Source organism: Eubalaena glacialis, chromosome 3 (assembly GCF_028564815.1).
Source record: "Eubalaena glacialis isolate mEubGla1 chromosome 3, mEubGla1.1.hap2.+ XY, whole genome shotgun sequence".
In the NCBI taxonomy this organism is placed as follows: Eukaryota; Metazoa; Chordata; class Mammalia; order Artiodactyla; family Balaenidae; genus Eubalaena; species Eubalaena glacialis.
This window is the reverse complement of record NC_083718.1, coordinates 99,391,066-99,410,804: the sequence shown is the minus strand read 5'-3', so window position 1 is coordinate 99,410,804 and position 19,739 is coordinate 99,391,066. Positions and strand designations below refer to the sequence as shown.

The 19,739-nt window shown below is 37.6% G+C and overlaps 1 protein-coding gene across 1 annotated transcript in view; it reads left to right on the top strand.

Annotated features, from left to right (window-relative positions):
* EEIG2 (EEIG family member 2) overlaps window positions 1–19,739 on the top strand; it is a 100,922-nt gene that overhangs the window by 22,884 nt on the left and 58,299 nt on the right. The gene's annotated exons all lie outside the window — the stretch shown is intronic.

Sequence of the window (19,739 nt, the reverse complement as noted above, 5' to 3'; positions counted from 1 at the left end):
CCAGCTTTTAGTTTTATTGATCTTTCCTATTGTTTCCTTCATTTCTTTTTCATTTATTTCTGATCTGATCTTTATGATTTCTTTCGTTCTGCTAACTTTGGGGTTTTTTTGTTCTTCTTTCTCTAATTGCTTTAGGTGTAAGGTTAGGTTGTTTATTTGAGATGTTTCTTGTTTCTTGTAGTAGGATTGTATTGCTATAAACTTTCTCTTAGAACTGCCTTTTGGTGCATCCCATAGGTTTTGGGTCATCGTGTTTTCACTGTCATTTGTTTCTAGGTATTTTTTGATTTCCTCTTTGAGTTCTTCAGTGGTCTCTTGGTTATTTAGTAGTGTATTGTTTAGCCTCCATGTGTTTGTATTTTTTACAGTTTTTTTCCTGTAATTGATATCTAGTCTCCTAGCGTTGTGGTCGGAAAAGATACTCGATATGATTTCAATTTTCTTAAATTTACCAGGGCTTGATTTGTGACCCAAGATGTGGTCTATCCTGGAGAATGTTCCATGAGCACTTGAGAAGAAAGTGTATTCTGTTGTTTTTGGATGGAATGTCCTATAAATATCAATTAAGTCCATATTGTTTAACGTGTCATTTAAAGCTTGTGTTTCCTTATTTATTTTCCTTTCGGATGATCTGTCCATTGGTGAAAGTGGGGTGTTAAAGTCCTTTACTATTATTGGGTTACTGTCGATTTCCCCTTTTATGGCTGTTAGTATTTGCCTTATGTATTGAGGTGCTCCTATGTTGGGTGCATAAATATTTACAATTGTTATATCTTCTTGGATTGATCCCTTGATCATTATGTAGTGTCCTTCTTTGTCTCTTGTAATAGTCTTTATTTTAAAGTCTATATTGTCTGATATGAGAATTGCTACTCCAGCTTTCTTTTGATTTCCATTTGCATGGAATATCTTTTTCCATCCCCTCACTTTCAGTCTGTATGTGTCCCTAGGTCTGAAGTGGGTCTCTTTTAGACAGCATATGTACAGGTCTTGTTTTTGTATTCATTCAGCCAGTTTGTGTCTTTTGGTTGGGGCATTTAATCCATTTACATTTAAGGTAATTATCAATATGTATGTTCCTATTACCATTTTCCTAATTGTTTGGGGTTTGTTATTGTAGGTGTTTTCCTTCTCTTGTGTTTCTTGCCTAGAGAAGTTCCTTTAGCATTTGTTGTAAAGCTGGTTTGGTGGTGCTGAATTCTCTTAGCTTTTGCTTGTCTGTAGAGGTTTTAATTTCTCCATCAAATCTGAATGAGATCCTTGCTGGGTAGAGTAATCTTGGTTGTAGGTTTTTCTCCTTCATCACTTTAAGTATATCCTGCCACTCCCTTCTGGCTTGCAGAGTTTCTGCTGAAAGATCAGCTGTTAACCTTATGGGGATTCTCTTGTATGTTATTTGTTGCTTTTCCCTTGCTGCTTTCAATACTTTTTATTTGTATTTAATTTTTGAAAGTTTGATTAATATGTGTCTCAGCGTGTTTCTCTTTGGGTTTATCCTGTATAGTACTCTCTGTGCTTCCTGGACTTGATCGACTATTTCCTTTCCCATGTTAGGGAAGTTTTCAACTATAATCTCTTCAAATATTTTCTCAGACCCTTTTTTTCCCTTCTTCTTCTGGGACCCCTATAATTTGAATGTTGCTGCATTTAATGTTGGCCCAGAGTCTCTGAGACTGTCCTCAATTCTTTTCATTCTTTTTTCCTTATTCTTCTCCCTGGCAGTTATTTCCACCATTTTATCTTCCAGCTCACTTATCCGTTCTTCTGCCTCAGTTATTCTGTTATTGATTCCTTCTAGAGTATTTTTAATTTCAGTAATTGTGTTGTTCATCACTGTTTGTTTCCTCTTTAGTTCTTCTGGATCCTTTTTAAATGTTTCTTGTATTTTCTCCATTCTGTGTACGAAATTTTGGATCATCTTTACTAACTATCATTACTGTGAATTCTTTTTCAGGTAGGTTGCCTATTTTGTCTTCTTTTATTTGGTCTTGTAGGTTTTTACCTTGCTCCTTCATTTGTATCAAATTTTTTTGTCATTTCATTTTTTTTTTTTTGATGGTTGGTGCTGTTCCTGTCAGATATTCCTGTCTTACTGGTTTTTGGCCTGAGACATCCAGCACTGGAGTTTGCAGGCAGTTGGATAGAGCTGGGTCTTGGTGCTGAGATGAGGACCTCCGGGAGGCCTCACTCCAATTGATATTCCCTGGGGTCTGAGGTTCTCTGTTAGTCCAGTGGTTTGGACTCGGAGCTCCCACCACAGGAGCTCAGGCCGGACCTCCGGCCTGGGAACCGAGATCCCGCAAGCTTCGTGGCATGGTAAAAAAAAAAAAAAGAAAAAGAAGAAAGAAAGAAAAAGGGAGCAGTACAGTATCAAAGAATAAAAAACAAAATAAAATTAGAAAGATAAAAATTACATTAGGAAAAATAAAACTATAATTGAAACAACTGCAACAAGGTAAAATAAAACCTCAATAGAAAAAAGAAAAAAATAAAAAGGGGTGGGGGGGGTGGAACAAGCCAAAAGGAGAGATCACTAACAAAGTATAAAGAATAAAATAAAGTTAGAAAAATGAAAGATTTATTAGGAAAAATAAAAATATAAAAGAATCAACAACAGTGAATCAACAAGGTAAAACAGAACCCCAATCTAAAAGAGGAAAAAAGAAAAGAAAATAAAAGCCTTGGCTATAGGGACGGAGTTTAGGCAGGGGGTGGAACTTAGGCAGAGGTGGGGTTTTGGATGGGGCGATGTTCAAGTGTGGGGCGGGGCCTTTGCTTAGGACCTGTGCAGACGGGGAGAGGCAGCATCTGGAAAGGAGGGCCTCTGGTGTGTGGAGTTCGGAGTTTGGAGGTAGGGCGCTGAGTGAGGGTGTGTGGGTGGGGTTTAGGCCCAGCTCCTTGGAGGGGGTCTCAGAGGGGGTCTCCGAGTGTAGAGGTAGGGCCCTGGGTGGGGGCATAGGGGCGGGGCTTGGGCTCTGTGCGGCAGGAGGGAGGCTCCGAGGGCAGAGGATTAGGTCTGGGAGTCCAGCAGGCTTCTTGGTGCCTCAGTTCACAGGGAAAGCACTGGCCTGGTTCTGTTCCTTCTCGCCCCTCCCCCACTATCTCCCCCATGGCCCCCCCCTCACCACTGGACCCCTAACTGTGGATGGGTCCCAGTGGGTGTAGGAACTCCTTCCCTCCCCCAGCCACCCCTCAGGGGTGCCAGTCCCAGAGGTCCGGCCTTTACTTTTGCTCCCCCTTCCCTCCCTCTCACTCCCTCAGGACCCACGCCACTGGAGAGGGCCTCGGTGGGCAGAGGATCAGGCCTGGGATCTCAACAGGTCCCTGGCAGTCCAAGTGGGCAGGGGAACCTGGCCACCCTCCCTTTTGATGCTCTGGCCTCCCAGTGGTTCCCCAGTTTCCCCCTTTGGGTGTGGGATCCCTTTGTCTCACCCAGCCGCCCCTCAGGGGCTCCAGTCCTGTCCGGCCTCCACTTCTCCTCCCCCTTCACTCCCCCCACGCTCCACATCCTACCCGGTCGCTGGGGGTTCCTCCCATCCCCTTAGGTGTCCATGATCCCCCACCAGTTCCTGGTAGGTGCCCTAGTTGTGCAAAGGAGTACTTTTTAACACACAGCAAAAGTTTGTAAAGTCCTATTTCTCTTGCTCTCAGTATCTTTCATTTGCAAGGCAGCTCCAGATGTGCATGTAAAACGTCCCAGGAGTTTGTAGAAACAAGAGAATAATTTTGCCCAGGGGCTCAGGAAACGCATCATAGAAAAAGCTTTTGAGTGAAGTCTTGATTCGTAACTCTTTGTAGTTTGCACAGTTATATAGATATATATAGATATTTACACAGTGATATATGTATGTTTGTACATATTTTTTTTTTTTAATTTCAAATTACTCTTTTTTTTTAGTGGCTTAAACAATGGAAATTTATTTTCTCACAGTTCTGGAGGCTGGATGTTCAAGATCAAGGTGTGGTTGAGTTTGGTTCTGGTTTGCAGATCCCTGCCTTCTTGCTGTGTCTTTTCTCTGTGTGCCTGCATCCTTTGTGTCTCTAAATTACCCTTTGCATCTCTAAATTACCCTTTGCAGTAAGTTTTTATAGATTTTGTAGATTCAGGCAACATGTTTACCGATTTATATGGTATATAAGTATCTATACATATAATTTATATTAATACATTTAGCTGAATTCAAAGCATTTCATAAAAGAGGAAACTTATGTAAGGGAAAGTAATTTGTGCAACATCATTCACTGTTGAAATTAGACTTGAGCACAGGTCCTCTGAGTCTTAAGATTTGTTCCCGTTCCTATATCATGTGGATGAGGTTGGATCATAGGAAAAGGCTAGAAAGCATCCTAAAGGAAAAGAACAGCATGCAGGCAGGTGTGCATAGAGTCTGGGTAGGGAGTAATGGATAATTCAGTTTGGTGAAGTCACCGAAGGTAACCAGAGGGGGTCAAATTTGAGAGGCTGAGGGCAGACCTTGGAGGGGTAAATGCGTAGTTGAAGAATTTGGCCTTTAGCCTTCAGACAAAAAAGGGACCATTCATTTCTTGATCTGGAAACTGGCTGATTGAATAAGTGATTGAAGAAACTGTTTACAGCTGTTATTTTCACACATGCCTTTAGACAATTAAGAAAGGAAAGGAAAAAAAAGTCCTCTTGTTCAAAAGTAAAATATTTTTTAGAGAACAGGTAACCTACTGAATTGGTTTCTTGCCTTTTTTGGATTCTTAAGATCTAACTTGTAATTCATTTTCATTGTTCTTGCACAATTCTTTAAGTGTCTTATTCAGAAAGGGTACCTGTGATAGTTTTTTGCTTTGTTTCGTTGAGTTTAGTCCTTGCATATCTCACAAAATATTTCTTTTTCCTTCATACACAATACATTTTTTGGCTAGATATGGAATCCATAGTTCACATCTGCTTCCGAGTTCTGTAGTTAGTCCCTTGTCCCTTTGTTTTTAAGGGCTGTGGAGGACATATTTTCATTCCTATGTATATAACCTGATTTTAATTTTCGATATCTTGAAGGACTTTTACCTGATGAAAGTTGGGAAGCTTTGTGTAGTTTTCTTTTCATTAAAATTTCCTAGACTATAATATGCATTCTTAAATTTTTAGTATGGGTCTTTTCTTAGATTAGGATTTTTTTTCCTGTTATTTCATTTTTTTTTTTTTTTTTTTTTTTTTTTAATGGCTGTGTTGGGTCCTAGTTTCTGTACGAGGGCTTTCTCCAGTTGCGGCAAGCGGGGACCACTCTTCATCGCGGTGCGCGGGCCTCTCACTATCGTGGCCTCTCTTGTTGCGGAGCACAGGCTCCAGACGCGCAGGCTCAGTAATTGTGGCTCACGGGCCTAGTTGCTCCGCAGCATGTGGGATCTTCCCAGACCAGGGCGCGAACCCGTGTCCCCTGCATTGGCAGGCAGATTCTCAACCACTGCGCCACCAGGGAAGCCCCTGTTATTTCATTTTTTATTGTGATGTTTTCATCTGTACTGTCCTTTCTAGAAACTAAAGAAGTGATGCTATATAGAATGTGTATAGTTACAGAAAAATAAATTAATTTTCATGTATGATAAAATATTTGTCAAAAATATTCATTTTGATTCTACATAGCTCCTAATTCAACACTTGTTACTCGATGAGGAAATTGAGGTCCCAACAGGTTAAATGACTTGTCCAAAGTCACTTACATAGTTTATACTAGAAAACATCTTGATTCTCTGTCCTTTTCTCTTTCCATTATGCCATCCTGCTTTCCTTTTGACTGGATGCTAAGCTGAAAAGTTATGAATAGAAAACTGTATATTAGAAAACAGACTTGTGGTTGCCGGGGAGGGGTGGGGGTGCAGAGGATTAGGAGTTTGGGATTAGCAGTTACAAACTATTGTATATAGAATGGATAAACAACAACGTCCTATTGTATAGCACAGGGAACTATATTCAATATCCTATAATAAACCATAATGGAAAGAATATGAAAAAGTATATATATAGTTGAATCACTTTGCTGTACACCAGAAACTAACACAAGTATAGTAAATCAACTATACTTCTATTAAAAAATAGAAAGAAACTAAACTATATGTTAACTGACCTGGGTGCTAGTCTTCCTTTTTTATATTATTCTAATCGTATTAAATGTTTAGAAATGTGACCCGAAAGTATATAGAAAGAGTGATCTGTGAGTATATATGAGGGAACTTAAAGAATTCATGTCTCTTTAGGTAAACATAAATTCATATTTGAGTTTAAACATTTTTACTCATAAAAACAATTATTAACTAGTCAATTATACTATAAAAATGGGCATAATTTTACATACTTTTTTTAAAATGAAATTTCTCATTAGGACATCTGCCAAGTCACTGAACAGCAGTCTTTCTTACATGAGCCTTCAAACATTTTTTTGTAATATGTACAGCAGATTATTAACAAGCAAGTATTCAGCAAACATTTATTTGAGGACCTACTATATACCAAGCAGTACTGTTTTTTATATGAAATTTCTCATTAGAACAGTTCTGGGCAATGAACAGTGATCTGTTGACAAACTCACCTGCTTTGGAGCTTGGTCCTTTCTCTTCCCCTCCTCATGATGCAAGAGGAGCCCCTTCTGTCCAGGGCCAGTCCCCCCAGCTACTGTCTGAATCCCATCCTGTCTGACATTCGCAGCAGTGGGTCCCCTCTGGCACCATCATTCATACCCTCTCGGATCTTGACTTTTTCTCTTTCCTGCTTCTCTCCTATAACACTAAAGCACGTTAAAATGAAATCCTCACTGTACCCCATATCCCCATCTGGCTGCCACCCTAATTTTTTCCACTTTATTACTAAAATATTTGAAATCAATTGTCTGTGTTCCCTGTCTCTACTTCCCATAGTAATCTGCCTTCACCCCCACCTTTTCACCGAAACTACATTTGTCAGTGTTATCAGTGACTTCATTGTTGCTTCTTTTTAATCTTTATCTTACTTGATCTCTCTGCCACATTTGATTTTGTTGAGCAATTCCTTCTTAAAAATCTTTTGGTGATAACATGATCTCCTTTGTTTCTCTCTGTTACACTTGAGTCTCCTTTGCCTGCCCCCTTCTTCTATATCTTATGTGTCAGTGTTCCGTAGAGTTCCAGACTCTGGCATGGTGGCACGTGGAAACATTCTGGTTCCCTAATGTGGAAGCTCTCAGGAAAAGGACCAAAACGCTATCCTTCTGGGTTTTTATGAAGCCTTCATTATTTAGTCTGGATTGTCTAAATTATTGGTCAATGGCCATTGATTCAACCTTAAAGCCTCTCTCCCCTCCACAGAAATCAGGGGGTGGGACCGAAAGTTCCAATCCTCTAATCACATGGTTGGTTTTCCTGGCTACCAGCCCCCAACCTCCTGCGATCCGAAAGTCACATCATTCATGTAACAAAAGACACCTTTATCAATATCAACATAGGATACTCCAAGGGTTTGGGGAGCTGTGAGCCAGGAATAGTGGATGAAGACCAAATATATATGAGAAGTATATTTTGGTCATCTGAGTGAACAAATATATATTTCTGATAAGTTACAGTATCACAGGGACTCTCAGGTTCCTCAACCTCAAGATGTCCAAAACTGAATTATCATTTCTCTCACTAACACTACCAGCAAAATGAATGAATGTACAACTGAGTGAATGAATGAATGAAAAAAAATCTTGTGTTCAGTTTTTTCCACTGAACGGTGGTACTGTCCACTGAGTTCCTCAAGCCAAAAATAACCTCTGGGGTATGAGAGATTCATTAATCCTTAGTGTTGTATTTTAAAGTCACAACTTTATAGATCTAATTTATCGTTGGAGTCTCAAAATACTGTTTTTGCCTCAGTTTCCAAAGGTTCATTTTTTCAGGAATCTGTATATCTTTCATAAAATAGAAATCTCCATTAATGTTGAAGAAAATTCTCTACTCATAAATTTAACCATTATTTCTCTGTGGAGGGCAAATGTAAGTGGACTTAGAACTACTTATATCCTTGATAGTAATAATTTCTAGCATTTATTATTGAGGTCCATTATAAACCAGACATTGTTTCAAATACCGAGTGTAATATTTCACTTGGTTTCCCAAAATTCCCATGAGGTATGAGTACTATTACCATCCCTGTTTCACAGAGGAGGAAACGGAAATGCAGAGAGTTTAAGGACTGTGTCCAGAGTGACAACTGGCAAGCAGCAGAAGCAGGATTTGAACGCAGGCAGACTGGCTCTGGATACAAGCTTTTAACATGCATGCAATAATGCTGTCTGGCAAAACAGCTTGCATTCCTCATAGCCGTTTTTTATCACTGTTTTTAACAAGTTAAAAATGCTTTAACTAGTACAACATTGTAAAGCAACTATACTCCAATAAAAATCAATATAAAAAGATATTAAATAGAAAGAAAAGTCCAGAAAAAAAATTGCTTTGCATTACCAAGATATGGCATAATTTTAGTATGTGCCTAGAGTATACATGTGCAAGTTATTCTTAGAATATTAAGTAATGCAGTTTGCTGGTACAGTAACTAAGTAGTCATAAAAAATGGATCCATAATTTTCATTTCATTTTATATATTTTTTTAAGACTTTTTAGATTTTCTTTGACTCTTTGAAGCATAAACAATGGCAATAGCAACATTTATCTTCTGTTAAGTCCCCTGCTTATATATGTCACAATCAGCAACTTTATCATTTTATCTTACAAATACTTGGCTTTCCACAGTACCAACATGAATCATATTCTGTTCCTTTGTTGCTTGAAAATGGTTAAGCAACCGTATAAGACTCATAGGAAATCAATGAGTCACATAACGGAAAGCATTTACTAATGTGACTTTTGTCTCGGTTGCCAAGTAGTCTGAGTTTGTTTCCATGGTAACCCATCAGTATAACAAACTGTCACAAACTAACTTGGCCACTTTGTTTGTTTGTGTTGTCTGGACAGCTTTCTGCCAGCTGTTTGTGTGTGTGTGTGTGTGTGTGTGTATGCATTAAAGATTACCACAAAAAAAATTCCGAGTAATTGCCTTAAGCACACAAAAATTTTTTTATTTGGATAAATTGTTTCAAACTCCAGGGCTATTATTTTGATAGTACAAAATCTAAAAGATTATTTAAATTAACATATTTATTTCTACTTGAGTTCCTGTTAAGAAAGAGCATAGTCAGGAATATCTTAGGCTTATAAATTTTTTAATTTACAATATTGGTTCATTTGAAATATATAATCATAGGAGAATCTGCCAGAAACAAGGCAAGGATAAAGGAAATTAGGATCACATCCTGGGGGATGAGGACTGAATGTAATGATGGAGGAGGCCAACTCAGTCAGTTCCTGTCAGCCCCTCCCCTGGGTGGCAGTGCTCTAGGACAGGGAATGGTAGGTGCTGAGGTATTCAGGGGACCAAGGCAGGCCAGGTCATACAGGACACCAGGCTTTCACCTGGAGGCTGAGTCAGGGAAAGATTCCTAGAGGGGGTAATAACTAATCTAAATGAGTTAAAATTAAACTGGTGAATGTAGTAGTTGAAAGGGAGAGTAGATAGTGTACGAGGGAAAGAAAACATCATGAACAAAGGCATACAGATGAGAAATAGTGTGAAGTAAATGGAGAATGACAATTAGTATGAGACAGAAAGCGTCAAGCGATGAGACTAAAGATAGTCAGGGGCCTAATCATGCAGATGCCATGTGAAGGAGGTTGGACCTAATCTGAGATGGGGAAGCAGTGAGGGATTTTAAACAGAGGAACGACATTACCAAATTTGTATCTTAGAAGAAGCTCTCTGGTAACATGAGGAAGGTAGGTTTGCATGGGGGCCATTTAGGAAACTGTGGCCGTATTTCACGGAAGAACTATTGAGGGACGGAATTAGGGTAGTGGGGCTAGACACATGAAAGAGTTTGATTTAGGAATAGTTGTGAAGTAATATAGGCAGGAATTGGTAGCTGGGACTGTTCATTTGTGGCCCATGAATGACATTTATGTGTTCAGTCCACAAATATTTATTGTTTACTGTGGTTGGCAGTGTATTGTCCAGAATATTATGCTGGGTTCGTATCCTCTGCCTTCATCATTTTTGGGTTTCTCCTCCAGTAAGGATTCTTTACTGTGCCACATTGTGAGTTAATTAATAGATGAGTATACTTTTCATAGCCCAATTCATCCCAGCCTGATCTCTTGGCTCATTAGACTTTCTTACTCTCACATAAGAACCTGTTCCAAAGTCCTAGCTCACATGTCAGTCTGCTGCTTGGAAGGCGATATTCATATGTCTAGATAGTGTCTTAATCCCTAGCAAGTGGGCCTGAGTTTATCTGTGACTTCATGGAGTGAGGCTATACAAGTCATGAAAAATATGGATAGATTCCAAAGCATTTCATTCAAACAGTAATTTTTTTTAGCTTTATTGAGGTATAATTGACAAATTTAAATTGTTTATATTTAAGGTGTACAACTTGATGTTTTGATATACATATACATTGTGAAATGACTGCCATAATCAAGCTAATTAACATATCCATCACCTCACCGATACGATCTTCTCTCTTAGCAGATTTCAAGTATATAATGCAGTAGTGTTATCTATAGTCACCATGCTGTACATTAGATCTCCAGAACTTACTTATCTTGCCTAACTGAATTCTATATGCTTTGACCAACATTTCCCCATTTCCCCCACTTCCCAACCCTGGCAACCACCATTCTCTGTGCTTCTGTGAGTTTGACTATTTTAGATTCCACATGTAAATGAGATCATGCAGTGTTTGACCTTCTATGTCTAGCTTATTTCACTTTGTATAATGCCCTCCAGGTCCATACATGTTACTGCATTTCCTTTTTTGTGGTGGAATAATATTCATATATATATATATGTTTCACATTTTCTTTATCCATTCATCCACTGACAAACACTTAGGTTGTTTCTATATCTTGGCTGTTGTGAATAATGCTGCAGTAAACATGAGAATACATCTATCTCTTCAAGATACTGATTTCATTTCCTTTGCATGTATACCCAGAAGTGGGATTGCTGGATCATATGATAATTCTATTTTTTTAATTAATTTTTTATTGGAGTATAGTTGCTTTACAATGTTGTGTTTCTACTGTACAGCAAAATGAATTAGCTATACATATACATATATCCCCTGATAATTCTATTTTTAATTTTTAAGGACCCTTCACAGTATTTTCTATACTGGCTTTACCAATTTATATTTCCACCAGCAGTGTACAAAGGTTTCCTTTCCTCCACAGTCTTGCTGACATTTATCTTTTGTCTTTTTGATAATAGCCATTCTAAGAGGTGTGAGGTGACACCTTATTGTGGTGATTTGCATTTCCCTGATGATTAGCAATGTTGAGCATCTTTTCATATATCTGTTGGCCTTTGGTATATATTCACTTGAGAAATGTCTATTCAAGTCCTTTGCCCACTTTTTAGTTAGATTATTTGGGTTTTTTGCTATTGAGTTGTTCGAGTTCCTTATATATTTTGGATATTAACCCCTTATCACATAATATGGTTTGCAAGTGTTTTCTTCCATTCCATAGGTTGCTTTTCACTCTGCTGATTGTTTCCTTTGCAGTGCAGAAGCTTCTTAGTTTGATGCAGTCACACTTGTCTATTTTTGCTTTTGTTGCCTTTGCTTTTGATATCATATCCAAAAAATCATTGCCCAGACCAATGTCAAGAAGCTTTTTTTCTGTTTTCTTCTAATAGTTTTACTGTTTCAGGTCCTATGTTTAAGTCTAATCCATTTTGAGTTGATTTTTTTTTTTATGGTGTGAGGTAATTACAGATCCAATTACATTCTTCTGCATTGGATAACCAGTTTTGCCAGCACCACTCTCCTTTCTCCATTGTGTGTTCTTGGCACCCTTGTCAAAAATCAGTTGAGTGTACATAGGTGGATTTATTTCTGGGCTCTCTATTCTGTTCCATTGGTCTGTATTTGTTTGTATGCCAATACCATACTGTTTTGATTACTGTGGCTTTGTAATACATTTTGAAATCAGGAAATGTGATGCCTCCAGCTTTGTTCTTCTTCCTCAAAATAGCTTTGGCTATTCAGGGTCTTTTGTGGTTACATGTGAATTTTAAGATTGTTTTTTCTATTTCTGTAAAGAATGCCATTGGGATTTTTGTAGGGATTGCATTGAATCTGTAGATCACTTTTGGAAGTACAGACATTTTAAGAATATTAATTCTTCCAATCTGTGTTAACACAGGATATCTTTCCATTGTGTCTTCATTAATTTTCATCAATGTTTTATAATTTTCAGTTTATAAGTTTTTTACCTCTTTGGTTAAGTTTATTCCTAAGTAGTTTATTCTTTTTGTTGTTATTGTGAATGAGATTGTTTCCTTAATTTCCTTTTTGGGCAGTTCATTGTTTGTGTCTAGAAAATACCCTGATTTTTTTTAATGTTGATTTTTGTATCCTACAGCTTCACTGAATCCATTTATTAGTTCTAATCTTTTTTGTTGTTGTTGAGTCTTTAGAGTTTTCTACATATATGATCATGTCACATGCAGATAAAGATAATTCTACTTCTTTTTTCTAATTTGGATGCCTTTTATTTCTTTTTCTTATCTAACTGCTCTGGCTAGGATTTCCTGTACAGTGTTGAATAGAAGTGGTGAGACTGAGCTTTCTGACCTTGTACTAGAACTTAGAGGAAAAGTTTTCAGTTTTTCCCCATTGATTATGGTATTAGCTGTGGGCTTTTCATATATGGTCCTTACTGTGTTCAGGTAAGCTCCTGCTACACCTCTTTTGTTGAGAGTCTTTATCATAAATGGATGTTCAATTTTGTCAAATGCTTTTTCTGCACCTATTGAGATGGTCATGTGGTTTTTATCCTTCATTCTGTTACTGTGGTATATATATCACATTGATTTTGCATATGTTTATCCTTTTAATATTTTGTTAAATTCGGTTTGCTAGTATTTTACTGAGGATTTTTACATCTATCTTTATCAGGGATATTGGCCTTTTATTTTCTTGTGGTGTTTTTGTCTGGCTTTGGTATCAGGATGACGCTGCTTATGAGTTTCAAAGTGTTCCCTCTTTTCTGTTTTTTTGGAAAAGTTTAAGAAGGATTGGTATTCTTCTTTGAGTATTTGGTAGAATTCACCCATGAAACTAGCTGGTCCTGGGCTTTTTTTTGTAGAGAGGTTTTTGATTACTGACTCAATCTCCTTATTTTTTATTGGTCTGTTCAGGTTTTCTTTTTCTTCTTGATTGTTTTGATAAGTTGTGTATTTCTAGGAATTTATTGATTTCTTCTGGGTCATCCAATATGTTGGCATGTAATTAATTGTTCATAATAGCCTCTTATGGTCCTTTTTATTTCTGAAGCATCTGTTGTAATATCTCCACTTTCATTTCTGGTTTTATTTGAGTCTTCTCTCTTTTTTCAAATTTATCTAGCCAAGGGTTTGTTGATTTTGTTTACTTTTTATAGAGGCAACTCTTATTTTTGTTGATTTTTTTCTATTGCTTTTCTATGTGATTTATGTCCTCTGTTATCTTTATTATTTCCTTCACTCTTCTAACTTTGTGCTTAGTTTCTTCTTTTTCAGGTTTTGAGGTATAAAGTTAGGTTTATTTGAGATCTTTCTTTTTTAATGGAAGTGTTTATTGCTGTAAACTTAGTATGCTTTTGCTACAATCCATAAGTTTTGGTATGTTGTGGTTTGTTTTTATTTGTCTTGAGATATTTTTTTAATTCCCTTTTGATTTACTCTTTGAACCAATGGTTGTTCAGGGGTATGTTGTTTACTTTCCACATATTTATGAATTTCCCCATCTTCTTACTGTTATTGGTATCTAGTTTCATTCCATTGTGGCTGGAAAAGATACTTGGAGTGATTTAGATCTAGTTAAATCTGTTGACTTCTTTTGACCTAACTTGTGATTGATCTTGAAGAATGTTCTGTGTACACTTGAGAAAAACGTGTATTCTTCTGCTGATAGATAGAAAGTTCTGTATATATCTGTTAAGTCCATTGGTTCCATAGTGTTGTCCAGTTCTGTTTCCTTACTGATTTTCTGTCTGGATGATCTATCCATTATAGTGAGTGAGATATTGAAGTCTTCCAGCAGGAGAAGGTCTTTACCTGCCAAAACCAGTCTGTAAAGACTGGAAGAGGTGTCTTCTCTTTCAAACACACAGACACCATGCAAGACTACACAGATCACGAAGAGTCAGGTAAACATGATATCACCAAAGGAAATTAATAAATCTAGTACCAACTGAGGTGCAGGCCTGCCTTCTCAAAGCAGCCCTCCTTAGTTTTTGGGCTCCATCAGAGTGTCACAGCCTCCTACCTGGAACCCAAGGTTCCAACAAAGCCACTTTTGTTTGTAGATGTCTGTCAAATAGTTGTTTCTTTAAGGGGATGAGGGCTAGGAACCTCTTACTCTGTCTTGCTTCATACAGTAATTTTAAATGAGAACAGGACTCTGGGATTCCTGGAGCACCTACCATGATGAGAATAACATTTGAAGTTTACAGATTCCTTTATTTGGGAATGATCAGTCTTAGGCTATATCAATTAGGATTTGGTTAAGCTGCATATAACAAAACCCCAAATAAGCATTTTAAATAATAAGGTGTAAGTTTGGAGGGAGACAGGGCTGCATGATTATTGGGACCCATCTTTCTTCTGTCTCTGTGCACTATCATCACATTGCTTTTCCTCAAGGTAACCTTATGGTCCAAGATGGCTATTGACACTCTAACTGCTGTCATTACAGTTTTCTAGGTAGAGGAAGGAAGAAAAGAGGAAAGGTAAAAGGACATATCTTAACTATAGTTCTTTTCTTGTGTCTTTCTAGAAGTTATACCCAGTAACTTCCATTTATATCATTGGCTTGTACTCAATCCCATGGCTACCCCAAGCTGCAAGGAAGAATGGGAAAATGCAGTCTGTTAACTGGACACATTGCCATTCTGAATATAATGTGGGCGATTTTTTTTTTTTTTTGAGTCTTTACTGAATTTGCTACAATATTGCTTCTGTCTTATGCTTTGGTTTTTTTGGCCATGAGGCATGTGGGATCCTAGCTCCCTGACCAGGGATCGAACCCATACCCCCTGCACTGGAAGGCAAAGTCTTAACCACTGGACCGCCAGGGAAGTCCCAGGTTTCTGTTTTTAAAGAAGAGACGAGACTGGATATTGGATAAGCAACTGGCAATCTCTATCACATATGTACCTGAGCAATCCATTGACTAGTTTAGCTAACTAGTTAAGCTGGTGGGTAACCAGCCTACTGGTGAGTACCATTATGGACAGAGGTCAGAGGCCTAAAGCCTTTCCTAGGGACTAAGGGTTCTAGGTGGAGATTGCTAGTAAATTGGTGGATATATTATTAATCCAGTGACTAAAGTAGAAGACTTTAAATTTATATATTCTCAGTGTATACATAGTAGTTAAGGCCATAAAAGTAAAAAGAAAAGAAAGCTAGAGATAGAGACATCAACATTTTAAGTGGTGGACATCAGCATTTTGAGGTGACAGAAGAAGCTGAGAAGAACTAGTCACAGAAGTAGAAAGGGACTAGAGTATTTCAAGAACTTATGAGAGGAGTCAACTACGATAATAAAAAAGAACTCATTGGATTGGCAGTTAATTGTTCACTGGTGAGCAGTTTCAGGGGAGTGGTGGAGGATAGAAGCCTGATTGAGGGCATGGAAAAGTAACTGAGAGGTGAGGAAATGGAAGGAAAATGTCTACACTGTAGACAGGTCTTCAAATTCCAGTTCCAAACAAGTCACTGACTTTCCCCTTTTCTTTTATCTGTAAAACGGAGGTAATAGTACCTTCCTCATAAAGTTGTTTTGAGGTCTCAATGAGTTAATACATGTAAAGTATTTACAACAATGCCTGTTGTATAATAAGCACTCAATAAATGCTGTCATTGTTGTCGTCATCATCTTCAAAGAGCTTGGATCTGAAGGGAAAGAGAGTGGTAGTAAGTAGATGGGAACATAGGGTTATAGAAGCGTACTCTTTTTGCTTAAGATTTAACATTATATCCTTTATGAAAACTTATTCTTCACCTCTATTCTATACTATGATATCAATTATCTACCTGTATTTGTAATGGTAAAGTTTTTTAATCTCGTTTCTTCCCAAGTCTACCAGACTTAATGTTGCCTTCCTCCACTCTCTAGCCAAACTAGACCAATGTTTCTGTAAATACTCCTTTCCTACTTATGTGTTTTTTAAAGAGAAACACCCACATATGAAGTTTGCTTGATTTCTCTTATTTTTATTACTCAGGTCAAAGCTGCCCTCCATTTGTGATAGCATATACCATTTGGTATGTAAAGGCTGCTACATTATAAGGGCGTTTTAAACTAGGTAAAAATCTAAAGATGTATTTCTGTAATTAGCATTGCTGAGGAATTGTTTCACAAATTAATGAAAAGTAGCAGAATATAAAGCAAAGTTTTAGGGTTTTGCACTGAGTATTAATGGTTTTTTTATACTTATGACATAATTTCTAGAATAATTGGCTGAAAAACGTTTTAAGATACCGTTTAATTTTCATGTATTAGCCAATAAAGAAGGTTCTTGGAGTTTTTTTTTTAAAGCAGTTAGAAAAAAATGGCTTGCAATGTTATATACTTTTGTTCCCATTTTCAGATTATTCAATACTAGACAACTTTTTAAATTTGGTTTTTATTTTAACCAAGTTATAAATACATGTAGTTTATTTTTTTGTTTGGCTTTTTTTTGGCTACTCCGTGCGGCATTCAGGACCTTAGTTCCCCAACCAGGGATCAAACCCATGCCCCCTGCATTGGGAACATGGAGTCTTAACCACTGGACCTCCAGGAAAGTCCCTAAACGTATATAGTTTAGAGTCTAAGTTCTACAAGGTATATTGTGGAAAATTGCAGTCCCCAACCACTTCCCTATTTTTCACGTGGCCTGACAGGGAAAAAGCAGGAGAAAAATACACCAACTTCTCTCTCCTCCTGCGCTCCATCTTTGCATTGTTTGTCCCTTTAGCACATGCAGAGGCAGAGGGCAGGGGAGCCTGGTTGATATAGTCCGTAAAAGCCAGCCTCCTGGGCCACAGCAAAGGGTAGAGTGGATCTGGAATGACAGACAGAATATCAAGCCCAGTAGTTTTGATTTCCATGAGTACATTTTAGTTTCCTGTATGTTCCTTTTTTAAAATTTAACAGCATCCTATTCCTGTATGGTAGATGTACTTTCTTTCTCTCTGAGAATCTTTTCTTCTTCCAGCATAGACTTTGTTTTCTTCAAGTTGCTTTTTGCTATTTTTTTATCTCTGTCTTTCATATTAAGAGACTCTAAGTGTCTGCTCATTTACTACGAAGCACTAAAAGTTGATTAGCTTTGTGCATATGGCGGGTGCTCATTGATTCAGATTTTCACTGTAGATTGTTTTGTTGGGAACCCTCAACATCTGTCTCATTTTCTTTGGGGCTGATTGGCTTCCCCAGGGAATATTCTTTCCACATCTTGAAGAATATGCCCTGGCTCCAGCATTCTGAGGAGGCAGGTTAAGGGAGAAGATTGGAGGCTTCAGCATTCAGTGAGTCATCTTTCATCCACCTCCCCCCAGTATGGTCATGCTATCATGCCATTTTCAATACCTTGCCCTCAAGTCAGGTGTTTCAGAGATCCCTTTGTTTTACCTTGTCAGGAGAATGATCTCAGTCTTCTGCAGGAGTCACAGGATCTGAAGTTCTGTTTCTAAAACAGTTTTCAATCAATCCTTCTCCTTTTGTGCTTCCTTCATTCTACTTCAAGATCAATTTTAGATTCCTTCTCATGGCTTTCATTATTACCAGCTTAAGGTTCAGCTTTCTTCAGTGTGCTTAATCAGTTATCACTTATCTGTCCCTGTCCACTTTTTTTTGTCTCCTGTCTGGTTCTCTTTGTCCTTGGTGATGGTGACTTCAAAAATTTTTTTTTTTAATTTAGAAGATTTTGGGGAGGGAGCAGAGGCTAATACAGGTACCCAAACTGCCATCCTTAACCAGACGTTTTAATGTAATTTTATCAGAAAAGTAAAATAACAGGTTTTTTTTTTAATGTTATCTGTGATTCTTGATCATTATATTGGTGGTCTCAGTAACAGGAACAACAAAGTGCCTTGAAGCTCAGCATACTCTTGAAGGGTCCAGGAGTATTGGGACATTGTTATATCTGCATACCTTTTTTGGGAAGCTCCAGAGGCCATGGCTGATGCCTTGACCAAGTCTTGAGGCCAAGAGATGTTGAGAGGGAAGCAACAATTAAAAAAATACTGGTTTTATTTTTTCTTGCTTGTTATTTTCATTATTATTCAATAATTTTTTTTAATTCACTATTTTTGAGTATACAGGTTAGCTACTGCTCATCTTACTGTGGATGCCTTAGGTTGCCTGACAAACACCTTCAGATCTGTCCTTTGCCAAACAACTCTCAATCTGCCTGTGTTGTGACCATACAGATAAATTGCACCCCTGCTGGATTTCTAGGGAAACTCCCCTAAGAACACATATACATTCTCATCATATCATAATTCATTAAATCACCTAAAGCTTCCTAATAAAAAAGAAAAGCTAAAGTTATGACAGTTAAACCTATGATAAACCACACACCCTCCTCTCTGTTTGCATGTCTGTTTAAATGTATATAAGTAAATGTGCATGCACGTACCACACACAAACACATACTTGGTTTTGAAATTATATTTGTTTTTGCACTTCTTGTTCTTGGATTTCTGTGCATTGATGGAGAAATCCATAAAACCAAATTGATTTGTCCCAATACAAACTCATTTTATTCACTGAGGCAGCCACTAAGTTGACTCCCTGTCACATTCACCGTCCTCAGCCTTTATCTAAACTTACAACTCACCCATCAGCTACTATCATCCTGTAGAAGTAACCTCATCTATTACTTTGCTAAGAAAATGAAAACTAACCTGGGCTCTCTTGCCCTTCCTTTTTGCTTTCTCCAGCTTTGTCTTTATTTTTGCCTACTGCCTTTCTTTTCTTCTGATGTTAGAGGAATAATTATCCTTCCTTTCTAAGGGAACGTTAGAGGGAACAGCATGTATGGAGGCCTGGAAACTTGAAAGAGCAGAGTTGTTGGAAAAAATAGACGAGTGGGCTTTTGAGTTAAATGAGCCTAGTTTAAATGCTAGTTATGCTACTTCCTACCTAAATGACCTAGAGTTATCTTCTCTCCTTGTGCTTCAGTTTCCTTACCTGTAAAGTGAGGATAATGCCGGTTACCTCCTAGGGTTGTTGTGAGATTAAATAGCATGTGGTAAACTGTCCATAAATGGTAGCTGCTCTTGCTCTTATGGCTGGAATAGGAGTGAAACTGTGACAGTAGTTCATTTTAGAATAAGTATTGTTTATATTTCTGTCTCTTACACTAACTGAACTATAAGCCCTATAAGGTTAGAAACACTGTCATTCTGATCTTCGTATTTTAATCACCTAGCACATAATCATCACATCTAATACAAACAAATGTGTAGTGTGTGTTGAATGAATGAATAGTGAAGCATCAGTTTATATTGATTGAATTGATAAGTAAATTCACTTTTTTTTCAGTTTCCTGTGGATAATAAAACTTTCTAAAGATTTTCAGATCACATTGTTAGGAATTTGTTTTCTTCAAGTTTCACTGTTTCCAAATATTGGTTTTTAATATGTCATGTTTGCATTATAGACTTG